The sequence below is a fragment of the Chelonoidis abingdonii genome, chromosome 1 (genome assembly GCF_003597395.2).
Source record: "Chelonoidis abingdonii isolate Lonesome George chromosome 1, CheloAbing_2.0, whole genome shotgun sequence".
In the NCBI taxonomy this organism is placed as follows: domain Eukaryota; kingdom Metazoa; phylum Chordata; order Testudines; family Testudinidae; genus Chelonoidis; species Chelonoidis abingdonii.
In genome coordinates this window covers 49,613,859-49,626,916 of record NC_133769.1, presented here as the reverse complement: position 1 = coordinate 49,626,916, position 13,058 = coordinate 49,613,859, and the positions used below count along the sequence as shown (strand labels likewise).

Genomic DNA, 13,058 nt, shown 5'->3' with positions numbered 1-13,058 from the left:
GATCCCACTGTGGACGCGCTAAACCGATTTTATTAGATCTGTTTTGTAATATCGGTTTAAGCTAATTCGAAATAATCGTGCAGTGTAGACGTACCCTCAGTTTCAAATGCTGAATGACTAGCAACGCAGCAGTAATTTTCACACGGTGGCCCCTGTAACCACAAATAGCTGCAAAACCTTTCCTAGTTTCTAACTGTCCACAATTTTAACCCCTGTGAGTCCCAAGCCAAGAGGAACGAATAGGGGTTGGATAGGGAGAGAAGTGCAAGAAAATCCCTCACTTCTAGAAGAGGCCTGGAGAATGGAAACTTTGGAGAACTACTGGGCTGTCATATTTTTTTAGGCATCTAAGGTCTGATCCTGCAAGGTACTGAATACCCTCTGTCACTGATGTCAGGGGGAGTTGAGGGTGTTCAGCCCCTCAGAAGCCCAATCTTAGAGCTCAATTCTGACCCCATTTTAAGCCCATGGTTTGACACTGATTTCAAAGGGAAAAAAATTGGACCCTTACAGGGATACTGTTCATTTGAAATCTAGTCAGTTTAGAAAATAGTGAAACATAGTAGCGGGTCCTACCCCTGCCCACCAGTGCCCCTTCTAACTTTTGATGTCTTACAATTAGGCTTTATCTCCTCTGTTGCTGTATGAAAGACCCAAACAAACAGGGGAAACTGATCTGCAGACTAGGAGGAAACACTGAAACTGGCTATAGACTGTGAATTGTAGATGCGCAAAGGAAACAGACTGAAAAAGCTAATGAAAAATAAAGGCTTCAGTCTTCATTTATAGTTATCATAGAGGTTACTTGCACAAAATAGTACAGCAAGTAAAAGCTCTTCAAACAGAGGTATGATTTTTAAGATGACAATGTCCGTTGACCTGGCAAAGTACAGTAAGTCATTGTGCATTCACTGATGCTACTCTTCAGGGAAGTTTGACTTATTTAAACTAACACCAAAATATGGCTTTGATCGTGAAAACAGTTTCTCACATGTATAAAGTAATCAATATTTGTAAGTGCTTGTAAGATGGGCCTATATATTTACCTTGTAGCAGCTCTCAGTGTTCTGTTGGTTTGAATTAAAACAAGCAAACAACATAAAACGGGAACCCTGAGCTTAAATGAATATTGTTCAGTGCTGGGCACAAGGATTTAGCTGCTCAGCTGTCATTACCATTAATTGGAATTGTACAGCAAAATCCCTGTGCTGAAAATCTGTTCTCCAGGGTCTGTCTTAACACTCATCAGCCAGGAAACTGTGTCACCATGACTGCCCTCGACTGCATCCCAGGAGTATTGTGTTAAAGAAGGCAGGGGAGTGGGAGGGACTGACAATGATAAGGGATGAATGTCATTTTAAAAAAAAATGTTTTAACTATCAATCTTTTGGGGTTAGAAAATGGTTTAGTGTAAACCATGCTGTGTTTCATTCATTGAATCACATGCGACAAAAATTAACTTACATAACGTGCAGCAGTTCTCTTATCACCGTGTTGTTTACAAAATGAACTCTTTCAGTGCAGTTGTGTGTTCTGAAGGCTGGATTGTGATGTCTGGAGTCTGAGACCTTACTCCACAGGTAATCCCTCTGAAGTGAACGACTACCTGGGGACAAAGGCCCTATACAACGTAGGTCAGGGTAGCAGAATTGGACCTCCAGTCCCTTCCCTCTCCCCCTCCCCACCTCTCAGTCCTGCTTTCTAATGAAAGAACAGGTTCTGGTTACTCCCAGATTCTGTCCAGCACAGCTGAGAAGCTAAATCACATGTTGCTGGGCTGCAGAAATGTTCTTGTTACAGTTTGATGAAAACGGTTACCCTTGGAAAGGTAATGCCCATTTGAAAACTCTACGACAGGACTAAACAAAGAAGGAATACATCTCTAAACACCATGTAGTTGGAAATTAAGTGAAGGCAAATAAAAAGATGGTGTTCAATGTTACTAATGTTTTTTCAGTCACATGATTTTTCTCTTCCTATTAACCTTTAACATGTCTCCAGAGCTCATTGACATAAGACCATAAAATATTGCCCTTTTTTAAAAAAAACCACTTTGCTTGCAGCACTGCCTAGGCTGTCTCATTCTTGGGTTAATTGGCTGTTACTGGTAACTGCTGCAGGGAGTGACTATGCTTTCTAGCATCCAGGACTAGAAAGTCAATGTCAGCCGTGTCATTTTTAATTATTGTTTCTTAATTCTGCTTCTCAGTGATCCCTATTATTTTAGTTTTAAAGATAGGGTTTGCAATGTGTAGTGACTCCTCTGAATGATTGGCTGGAATAGCTGCTCTTTCCTTCCATGTTCCGGTTGCTGTTCAGTAACCAGTTAAGCAGCCCTGAGTGTGAAGCCAACCAAGCCTCTGAGAAATCAATTACACATTTTCCTTTTGCACTAGAGAAATTATTTCCCTGCATGTTTAAATAGTGGCAGTTTTTCTTTCTCCTTAAAACAACGAAAACAGCTCTCTCCCTCACCCCGAAAATAAAATCTAACCATTCATCTCACTGCTTGCTCTAGTTCATTTCTTGTCTTTTGTGAGGAATCAAAGGAAACTTCATGTTAGGAGCAGCTTTGAAAAATATTCCATTGAGAAACAATGAATTATTCTGTGTCTGTATCATGATTTGTCTTTTTATTCTATAAATGATAAGGCTATTTACATGAAATCAAGGTCAGTGTTTGTTAAGAGTTCACCTACTTTTGCAGCTTCTCTGTTTGAAGTCATGGTATCAAGCCACAGGCGGGTACATGGAGTTGTCCCTACCTGTGCTAACTGTTCATTTAGCTTAGTGGTTCTCAAACATTTGTACTGGTGACCCCTTTCACACAGCAATCCTCTGTGTGCAACCCCCCCCCACACACATCTTATGAATTAAAAACACTTCTTTGTTTATTTAACACCATTATAAATGCTGGAGGAAAAGCAGGGTTTGGGGTGGAGGCTGACAGTTCGTGACCCCCCACGTAATAACCTCGTGACCCTCTGAGAGATCCCAACCCCCAATTTGAGAATCCCTGATTTAGCCCATAGTTTTCTATATGATTTTCACATATAAAGGACTCTTATTCCATGTAAGGCGTCAGGGCAGCTGATAATGAATTGTTATGAAATGGAGGCTCGTTTCTTCTGTTTTTAGTTCTAAAATACATACAGAAATTTTGCATTGTAGTCCTATGTTTTCCTGTAGCGGTGCATGTTACATTTAGGTAGAATAGGAGAATATCTTCACTCTGTTCTGTTTTTTAAATTACATTGAGAAGTGAATCTAAATTGAAGCAGATGGCAGCCAGAATGAATAATTTAGAATGCAGGGCAGAGCTGTGGAAGGAACTTTAATGGAGGAAAAGCAAGTGGGTTTACGTCACAGAGACTCAGGTGAGAAGAGCCATAAAAAACCGTGAAGTATTGGAGAAAGAGAAAATGGTTACGGTATGTTCAAGGATTTTGTGCTTGGAAAATAAAATTCATTCATATAACTTACACATTATAGATTTGCCATAAGGAGAGAAGTAGGTACACATTTGTGGGTTTTAGTAGACAAATGGCCTAGTGTGTACAAGATGATTCAGTTTTCAACAAACAGGCTATTACGGAACATCTAAATCAGTCCATTTGTGAGCAAAGCCTGGAGTGCCTTCTTTGCCACGCTCACTCAGCTGTTTGGTGCTAAACATGGTATTAAGAATTGGATACAGTAGCAAGGAAAATAGATTTATCTATTCAGAGAGCAAGAGGAAGAGAGTCAGGGGTTGACGCTAAAACAAAACTAGAAAGTAATGACTATAAGACAAGAACCTCAGGGGGTTGGTTTTCTTGATTCAAGCTCCTCCATAGGGATCTGGAGGAAATCACTTGATACTATAAAAATAAAATTTCACAAAAAAGAATCATGTCACTTTAATTTCCAACCAAATGAACCTGTGCATTTGCTTGTTGGTGAGTCCCAAACACATATAACATTGAGGACTTATCTGGACACTTTAGTGAGGCGGCTGCTCCTTACCGTCTCTGCTCCTGGTCCTTGGTGCACCACAGACTTGATAATGTTTCTTTGAGGGAAGTGTGACTTTCCCCCCACTGCCTCAAATCCATGCAGTCAGACTGCTGTAACTTGGAAGGATGTTGTGTTTAAATTATTCGTGGCATTTTTGTGCTATATGTGTATCTGCAGGTTAGCCTCAGTGTCATTCATTTTACCCTCTACCTTCCCCTGCAACACACATTGAATGGACACTAGTCATATACATTTGCCATTTTCAATGTGTCAAAAAAAAATTGCTACATTTTCATTGTGTGAGATCCTGGCACCCAAACATATGCAGATATGTTTGGCTTTACCTCTCTGCTGAGTGGTATCAAAGTTTCACCCTTGGTAACGTTAGCATAGAATATAGTACGCAGACAGTTTGTCTTTTCTAATTCATATTCTGTCCCTGTAAATAAGCTTCCTAGAAGTGATTTTTGTTTGTGTTTCTGTTTTTCGTTTGTAGCATCATTTCCTCTCTGTAAAACATAAAATGAAAACGTGTATATAATATTTGAAAATCCATGAATAATTTAGAATCTCGGAGAACAAGATAGATTCAAAACTCCTGTTAGACTTCTCGCTGGGGTTTGCAGCACAAACTATTCAAGACTATTAAATTAACCTGAGAAAACTCCCAGGTGAAAAAACCTGCTTGAGGGAAGAGCTAATGACTCCTTGTTACTTAGATAATAGGCCTTAGTGCACTTCCAGTAGCAACAAGACTGAAATAGTTTGTACAGATGATTTCTCAGCAGACTAAACCCAACATTTTGGAGAAGTCTACAAAACCCTTGCAGGAGTCTCTGATTGAAGAGATTCATTTTCCTGGCATATGCACTTAGCTAAAGCTATCAAAGTAGAAAATGGAAGAATGTATTTAATGAGTTTAGAAAGCAAAGCCCTGATCATGCAAAGATTTAAGCAAGTAAAAATTACTGGGGAGAAAAATGAATCATGGGTAATCTTTGGAAGGAAGGAATGCAATTTTTTTCTCTTATCAGTGTGTGTTTGCAGGAGTAAGCAAATCTTTCCACATTACACGTAAGCTAAACATATTTTGAATATAGCTATAAAACAGTAATCATCTCTTGATTCTGTTTTAAGCCTGCAAAGCATCTCATCTGACAGCCTTTGGCTTCTGCTGTCGACACTGGCATTCTCTCTGCAGTAGCTCTCTTGTGAGCCTTAGCCCATATACAGATCTCAAACTCTTCCCTTGGGCTCTTCCAGGTTAAGTTCCTTCCAGGCAGCATGACTTTAGCAAGCTGAAGATCTTTAGCAGTATCTTCTCCCTGCTGATGAGGCTGCTCATGTTCAGTGCTCACACTGGGATCCGCCTGCTCAATTGCAATTCTCTGCCAGGTGGGGGGGGAAAAAAAAGTCACATGCAATCTGAGTAGCTCTTTCACCATCTCCATTTCTCCTTGATAGTGCATCTCCTTTTTGGACCTCAGACTAATGAGAGCGTTCTTCCCAAGTCTAGTTTCAGCTTTTTAAAAAAATTAAACAACAGTGAGTAGTAAGATAGTGTAATAGGGTGTATTGGCCCTTTGAAAGAGACTCAAACCCTGTATAGTTTGTTACAGGTAGATTTTACTGTTCTTTCTCTTCAGGGCTCTTTAGGTCTGGAAAATGGTGTTAGCAGTTTTCAAAGCAGGTTTCACCCGAATCACCTTCACATGTCCTCTAGTTCCTCTTTCCTCCTCCTAACTTAACCCAGACCAGCAAGCTTTTCTCATAGAACACCATGGGATAGAACAGGGATCGGCAACCTTTGGCACACGGATCGCCAGGGTAAGCACCCTGGCACGCAGGGCCGGTTTGTTTACCTGTCGTGTCCACAGGTTCGGCCGATCGGAGCTCCCACTGACAGCGGTTCACTGCTCCGGGCCAATGAGGGCTGTGGGAAGCGGCACGGGTCAAGGGATGTGCTGGCCGCCACTTTGCGCTGTCCCCATTGGCCCAGAATGGTGAACTGCGGCCAGTGGAAGCCACCTGTGGACACGGGAGCTAAACAAACAGGCCTGGCCCGCCAGGGTGCTTACCCTGGCGATCCGTGTGCCAAAGGTTGCCGATCCCTGGTATAGGCTATCCTCTCCCTTGGGTACCTTGATAGGAATTGTCTATTTAGAAGTCCTGATTGAAATATCAGTCTGAATACAATCAGCTGTTTTCTGTTTTACACTATGACATTCCTCTCCTTGGGATTAGAAGAGGTAATACCTGGAAGATTTTCCCTCTCCAGGTTTTATGAAAATGCAGTCAAGGTGCACAAACAAGCCCAGAGCTTCCTTTTTTTTGCTGACGATATAATAATAGTTACCTTCCTTGTTAGGAGCTTGGGGAATGGAGCTAAGTATTGTTCTCATTTTGCAGACAGGGAAACTGAGTCACAGAATGGCAGATGGACTTGCCTGAGATCACACAGCAGGTCAATGCTGAAGCTGGGAATAGAGCCCAGGTCTCTCACCTCCCCTTCCAGAACCCATGTTACCTCACTGGGTGCTTATCGAAGTATGGGTCTGTTTAATAGCATCTCCTAGGTGGAAAGTAAACTCTCCTTTTGTTGCTGTTTCTGTGCTTTGAGTAATGAGCAATAATGGTTTTGTTGGTCATTTAAATGCTCGAATGCAGAGCACTTAGACACACTTAGCAAGTTTAAAAGTCCCAGTATTTCTGAGCAGAGTGGCAGGCTGAAAAGCATTCAGTCATACTCTTAGGGTTTGCTTTCATATTGGCATTTCAGAAGGTCCCATTAGGACAGGAGCCTCTGAACAGTTATTTTGGGAAAAGTGTGTGTGAGTGTATGAGAGAGAGAGAGGTGGGGGTTCTCCGCTTTTAAAAATAACTGAAGGGTTTTTCCCCCGGACTTCCCAGAAACATTCACCTCTGTGCTAAGACCACAGGTGGGAAGTTTTAGCCTCAAAGAGAATTTTTCAGAATGTTCTGAATGTGTAAACACCAAGGGCAGGAGAAGAAGGGGGATTATAGTGGAAATCCCAGGTCAGTTGTTACTATAAGTGGTCACTAGCAGGGGCAGATTCAAACAGGCTGATGGGGGCCTTCTGCGGTACAACCAAAGAAGAGGTTCTCTGACCTGATGTTTTTCTGCTACTACCTTCTATGACCCATTTTCTGAACTGATGGGCACCTGCAGCACCCATTAGCTTTGCTCAGTGTTGAGTGTTGTGGGTGCTCAGTACTTATGAAAATCAGGCCTCTAGGGACTAGAAATCAGTTCTCCTGGGTTTTATTCCAATCTCTGCCACTGACTCACTGTATGACTGGGCAAATTTTCAAAAGTGTGCACTAACTTTAGGCACCCATTCTGAGGCCTTGTGGGCCTGATTTTTAAGAAGCTCTGAGTTCCCACAGCTGCTCAAGGCAGGGTCCAGGGAGGCTACATAGGAGCACGTGGGCAAGTTTTACTCCCACTTATGTTCCCTGCTCACCCATACAGCCCTTAGTGTTGGTAAGCTCTTTGCGATCCTAAATGAAAGATACTATAGAAGTGCAAATGTTTATTACTAATCAAACATTACGGTGGAATGCCGACCTCTCTGCGCCATATCGTATTTACTGAATATTTCCAACAACTAGTGCAAGAACAACAGGCATCAAGTTGCTAATCTCACAGAAACATTCTAAAAAAATCAGTTTTCCACACTGCAAGACCTGTGCTTCAGCTGTAATCAATTATCTGCAGCCTGGTATGGAATGCCATGCAGAACATCTCCCCACTGCTTGATTTGTAACAGGTGGTGTGTACAGAAATACTGGTTATAATTAGTCCTATAACATTTATATTCATGGCACATGACTCTCACCTTGCCTACTGCCAGTGCCCTGTTTGCTTAACTAATATGGCATTGCATGTTTCATTTTTGTATCCAAGCTAATCAGTTAGAGAAGGAGAGAGAGAGAAAAGCTGAAAGAATAATTGGTGGATAATATTAAGTGCTTGGATTAGCACATTTGTGCAGCATTTCTCAGAACATTGACATTTGCTGCAGGCGGAGTGAGAATTCTGTGTGGTGCTGCGGCAGCCCTATTTAGGTGTCCTATTGTTCAGTGGGTGTTTAGCTGCTTTCTGTTCCTTCATGCATTCAAAATGTCAGCTGCCTCCGAACACATTCAATAATTTTAAAAAAAGAAAAGGAAAATTGAACAGGGCAGTCAGTATTGCACTCAACCCTCTCCTGAATTTAACCAGGATTTATTTTTAGAACAAAAGCATCAAATAGTCAGTAAGCAAAATACTATATGTACTCAGCTGCCTTTTCCTCTGGAAGATTACTGAAGTCTAAATCAGAAAGCTAAATCAAAATCTTTATTGTTAATGTTTTTAGCAGCCCCTGCCCTATGTAATTTAAATTATGCAATGAGGAAGTGCACTTTATATATATTTCCCTCCCCCATGTGACAATATTGTTCCAGTATTTAGGCAGGGCTTTTTTATCCCAATGCACTTCAAGGATGATGGCCCTGGTCCTGCAGTGAGCTCCCGTGTAGGCACAGGAATCCACTCACATAGAGCTTATTGCAGGATTGGGGCCTACATCAAAAGATCATTTCATCCATCATTGAAATGCAGCCATCTCGGGGGTGAAATGCAATAACGTTACTCTACAGTTTTAGGACAGAAGTGAGGTATGCCTTATCCCATTGAACTTGCTGGTGGAATGTAGGCAGGCAGAATGTAATTACCCAAGTTGGCACTTGCCATGGGGCTTCTGGTTAATAACCTTCTGACAATGGGAAATGCAGGTTCTTTGAGTGCGTTGTCTGTGTGGAGCCCACTGGAGATGCACATATGCCTCGAGTGCAAGGCCAGGGTTTTTTTTTACTAGCAATGCCTAGCAGGACAACATATATGTCCTGAGCCATTTCTGTTACCTGCACAATTTAGGGCTCTCACCCCCTACCTTCTCTTTTGGTACTCAGGAAGTAAGGCACCCAACTTTACCCCTTCGTGGGCTCAGGGCTAACACCCCTTCCTGGTGGATGCAGGGCTCTACGGGTCTGTGGGACCTTTTCCCAGTGAAAGAGACTTACACAGGAATATCCTTAACTTCTATTTATTAAGAGTTATCAAAACAGAATACACACACTAAGCATACAATGCTCACCACTCCCAAGTGCGCAGGCGATCTTCCTCCTACTGACCAGGCAAGCTTCGGTTGTTGCGCAGCATGGTCATGCAGAGTATTCTGGCAGCTTTGATCGTGAGCTGTGCGGGGTCCTGGAAGTGAGTTTTCTCTCATTTCTTCTTGGACCCCAATTTTTGTAATGAAACTTGAGTCCTGTCTATTTGTAAGTTAACCAATCATGATTACTAAACTGTTACGAAACAATTCTTTAATCAGTCCTAACACTGCAAAACAATTCTTTAACCAATCAGACCCCCACCACTTTAGTTGTTTCAAATCTTGCAAAATTAGTTATGCAACAGACAGAAACAATAGCGATAAACAATAGAGAAGTAGGGACCATAAAGGCAAAACAGTAGAGAAGTATCGATTTCACAGTCACAACTGTTGGTAAGTGGTTTCTTTCCAGACAGAGTATTATCAAACAAAGTTTTCTTTAAACGTCTTAAGATCTGTTTCTTTATCTGGTGATGGTGGGTACTATTAGGACAGGAGTGCCTTCTTAACAGGCCAGTATTACATTGTTTTGGTGCAATTTAAATGAACCTGAAGATGTGACTCTCTGCTACTTATCTCAAGGCTGCTGTTTTTACTGCAGAAAAAGGCCCCGACCTTACACTTCATGCTCCTGTATGAGCTCCCCTATGAGGGCATAAAAGGCAGGGCAGCTGCAGCCCTTCCTCAGTTCCCTCTTATTGTCCATGGCAGCAAGACAGAACCAGGGGAATCTCCAGCCACTAGTTCATGGGTCGGCAACCTTTCAGAAGTGCTGTGCCGAATCTTCATTTGTTCACTCTAATTTAAGGTTTCGCGTGCCAATAATATGTTTTAACGTTTTTAGAAGGTCTCTTTCTATAAGTCTATAATATATAGCTAAATTATTGTTGTATGTAAAGTAAATAAGGTTTTTAAAATGTTTAAGAAGCTTCATTTAAAATTAAATTAAAATGCAGAGCCCCCTGGGCTGGTGGCCAGGACTGGTTGCCTACTCCTGCACTAGTTCTTAGCTCAGGATAATCTTCTGCAAAATCTTCTGCAAATCATCAGAACCATTTCTGATCTCTTGCTTCAGTTTCCAGGAACCAATAACCAGGTGTCTGGACCAAACTTCACTGTCCAGACTGTCTATACAGGGCTCTTCTAATGGTGGACTCAAAACCTGCGGGGTTCAAGCCCTTTTCATGCTGTTATGGATTAAGCCCTCTGAAAGATGGGCACAGTAAGTGTCTCTGCTATCTGAGGGAATCGCATATTCCAAGCAGATGCTTAATCTGTTTATCCTTCTTCATAAGGACTCACTGATCATGAGAAACAAGACTGAAACGTCACCTTTTGGAACAGATCATGACAGTCTCATGAAAAAAAACTGGTTGTTCGACCTCTTTTTCTTTATGCAGTTGACAGCACTTGGTGTGTGGTCAGTTTCACTGATCCCCTGGCACAGTCAGTTAGTGTCCCCTGTTGTTCCTGTGAGTCTTTCACATAACAACAGGTGAGAATTAAAGATTTTAAAAAATGGGAATATGTGATTAATGCAAAAACCATAAAACTTGGCTGGAGGGCAGGGATACCACTTTTCACTCATTATTAAAATGAGCTGGATTTTAAGTTGGTGGGGTTTTGGTGACCACGGGTAATCAGGACTGAAGAATCGGTGCCCCCTAACTTCATTACTGACCGAAAGGGAAGAATGTCAGTTATTGAATCACCCACTTCACTTTAATGGAGCACCAATAGTGCAGGTGTTTGTTGGAGGTCCCCACCCAACAACTACCTCACCCAGTTCTGCTTAGATGGTTTGATCCAGCAGGATTATAGAACGAATGGAATTGCTGCAAGCTAAACTTGTGGGGTGGAAAAATGTTACACTCTTCACAAGAGAAACTCCTGTTCCTTTTTATCTCCCCAGCCCATCCAGTCTGTGTATGTAACTGTATCTCTCTATCTATATCTATATATGAATTGAGTTTATTCAGTTTATTTTAACAATAAAAACACATTCCTCTCTGAGTCTTTAAGACTGTATAAAGGCCCCTTTGCTGGATGCTTGTTAAACCTCCAGAGATGTTTAGGGACTTAGTTATATAGATTATCACTGTGTTAGAATCATAAAACAATACCGGGATGGTCAGGACTTGAATACTCACTTCAAATAGATTGCAGTGTTGTAAGTTTCATTTATTCATGCCACACTTTTGCAGGGAGGTATTTGCAGTTTGTGTTCTGTTGAGCCTTCCACTGTATCTTTTTGTAGAGTCATAGATTCTAAGGCCAGAAGGGACCACTGTGATCATCAATCATTTCTTTCTGTATAGACTGTAGTGCAGGTCATAGAATTTCAAAAAAAAATAATTCCTAGAGCAGATCTCTGAGAAAAACATCCAATCTTGATTTTAAAATTGTCAGTGCTGGAAAATCCACCATGAACGTTGGTAAATTGTTCCAACAGTTAATTACTCTAAATGGTAAAAATGTATGCCTTATTTTCACTGTGAATTTGTCTAGCTTCAGCTTCCAGCCATTGGGTTGTATTATACATTTCTCTGCTAGATTCAATTATTGTTGAAATAGTAAATATTTGTTCCCCATGTAGGTCTCCTATAGACTGTAATCAAATCATCCCTAGCCCTCTCTTTGTTAAGCTAAATAGATTGATCTCCTTGATTCTATCATTATAAGGCAGGTTTTCTAATCCTTTAATCAATCTTGTGACTCTTCTCTCCAATTTGTCAACATCCTTTGGGCATCAGAATTGGACACAGTGTTCCAGCAGTCACACAGTGCCAAACATAGAGGAAAAATAATCTCTTTGCTCCTATTCAACATTTCCCTATTTATGCATCCTAGAATCTCATTAGCTCTTTTTGGCCCCTGCATCACAGTGGGAGCTCATATTCAGCTGATTATCTACCCCTACATCCAAGTCTTTTTCCGAGTCACTGCTTCCCAGGATAGAGCCCACCATCCTGTAAGTGTGGCCTACATAATTTTTCCCAGATGTACACCTTTACATTTAGCCATATTAGAACATACATTGTTTAAAGCACATTGCAATCTGGAATGTTTTCAGTTAGATATCCTGTATGTGTACCCATATCCCTGTTACACAAAACAGGATTGTCATCAGGACCTGAGTGCAAACTTCAGTGATATCTGCAGAGCTACCATAGAAACCTCCCAATCATCAAAAGCGTTTGATACCCTTGAAACCTCCAGATAACTCGTGTTGTACTGTCATGGTCAAAGTTAGTGCTAAACCTTCTCTGAAAATTTCCGGAAATGTGGCAATAAATTTCCTCATACTGTAGCACCTTTCCATTTGGTACAAAATACTATATGACTATCTCAACAGAGTATCTTAAAGGTGGGGCATTAATTATAGGAATAATGAATCACACTTGATGAAAAAATAATTTTCCTACTTTCAATGCCACATTACCCAGAGCACCAATATTGAAAAAATATTACTGCACTTTCCTGTTCTAAAAAACCAAAACAACCAGGAGTCCTTGTGGCACTCATTTTCCCCATAACAGACAGCAGACATTATGTAAGCAGGAAGCACAGATATATTTTCAGTAATAGGATAATGACATTAGCTACTATGCATCCTGGGCAGGTCTCCATGAACTTGCTGCCTCTTCTTATTTTAATGTTGTTCATAATCATCTCACAATTTCTTAGATACCAAGGTGAACCGCATCTTTTCAATTCCTAAAATATAGAAGTTGGATGCAGGAAGACTCTTGAGGTTGGAACATAGATTCCTTGAACAAGAGCAGGAAATGCTACAAAGACATTCTGCTCAGCCAGTGCAAGGAGACTCCTAATATTGCTCATGCACAGCCTGTCTTAGGTGCCATGTTGATGTTGACAGTT

The 13,058-nt window shown here is 41.2% G+C and overlaps 1 protein-coding gene and 1 long non-coding RNA gene across 4 annotated transcripts in view; one reads left to right on the top strand and one right to left on the bottom strand.

Annotated features, from left to right (window-relative positions):
- ST7 (suppression of tumorigenicity 7) overlaps positions 1 to 13,058 on the top strand; it is a 253,873-nt gene that overhangs the window by 106,499 nt on the left and 134,316 nt on the right. The gene's annotated exons all lie outside the window — the stretch shown is intronic.
- LOC116838619 (uncharacterized) lies at positions 3,317 to 11,856 on the bottom strand. The gene is made up of 3 exons (XR_004376957.2): positions 11,327 to 11,856; positions 9,159 to 9,336; positions 3,317 to 5,518 (listed from the first exon to the last, which is right to left on the bottom strand). It is a non-coding gene; the product is annotated as an uncharacterized LOC116838619 (long non-coding RNA).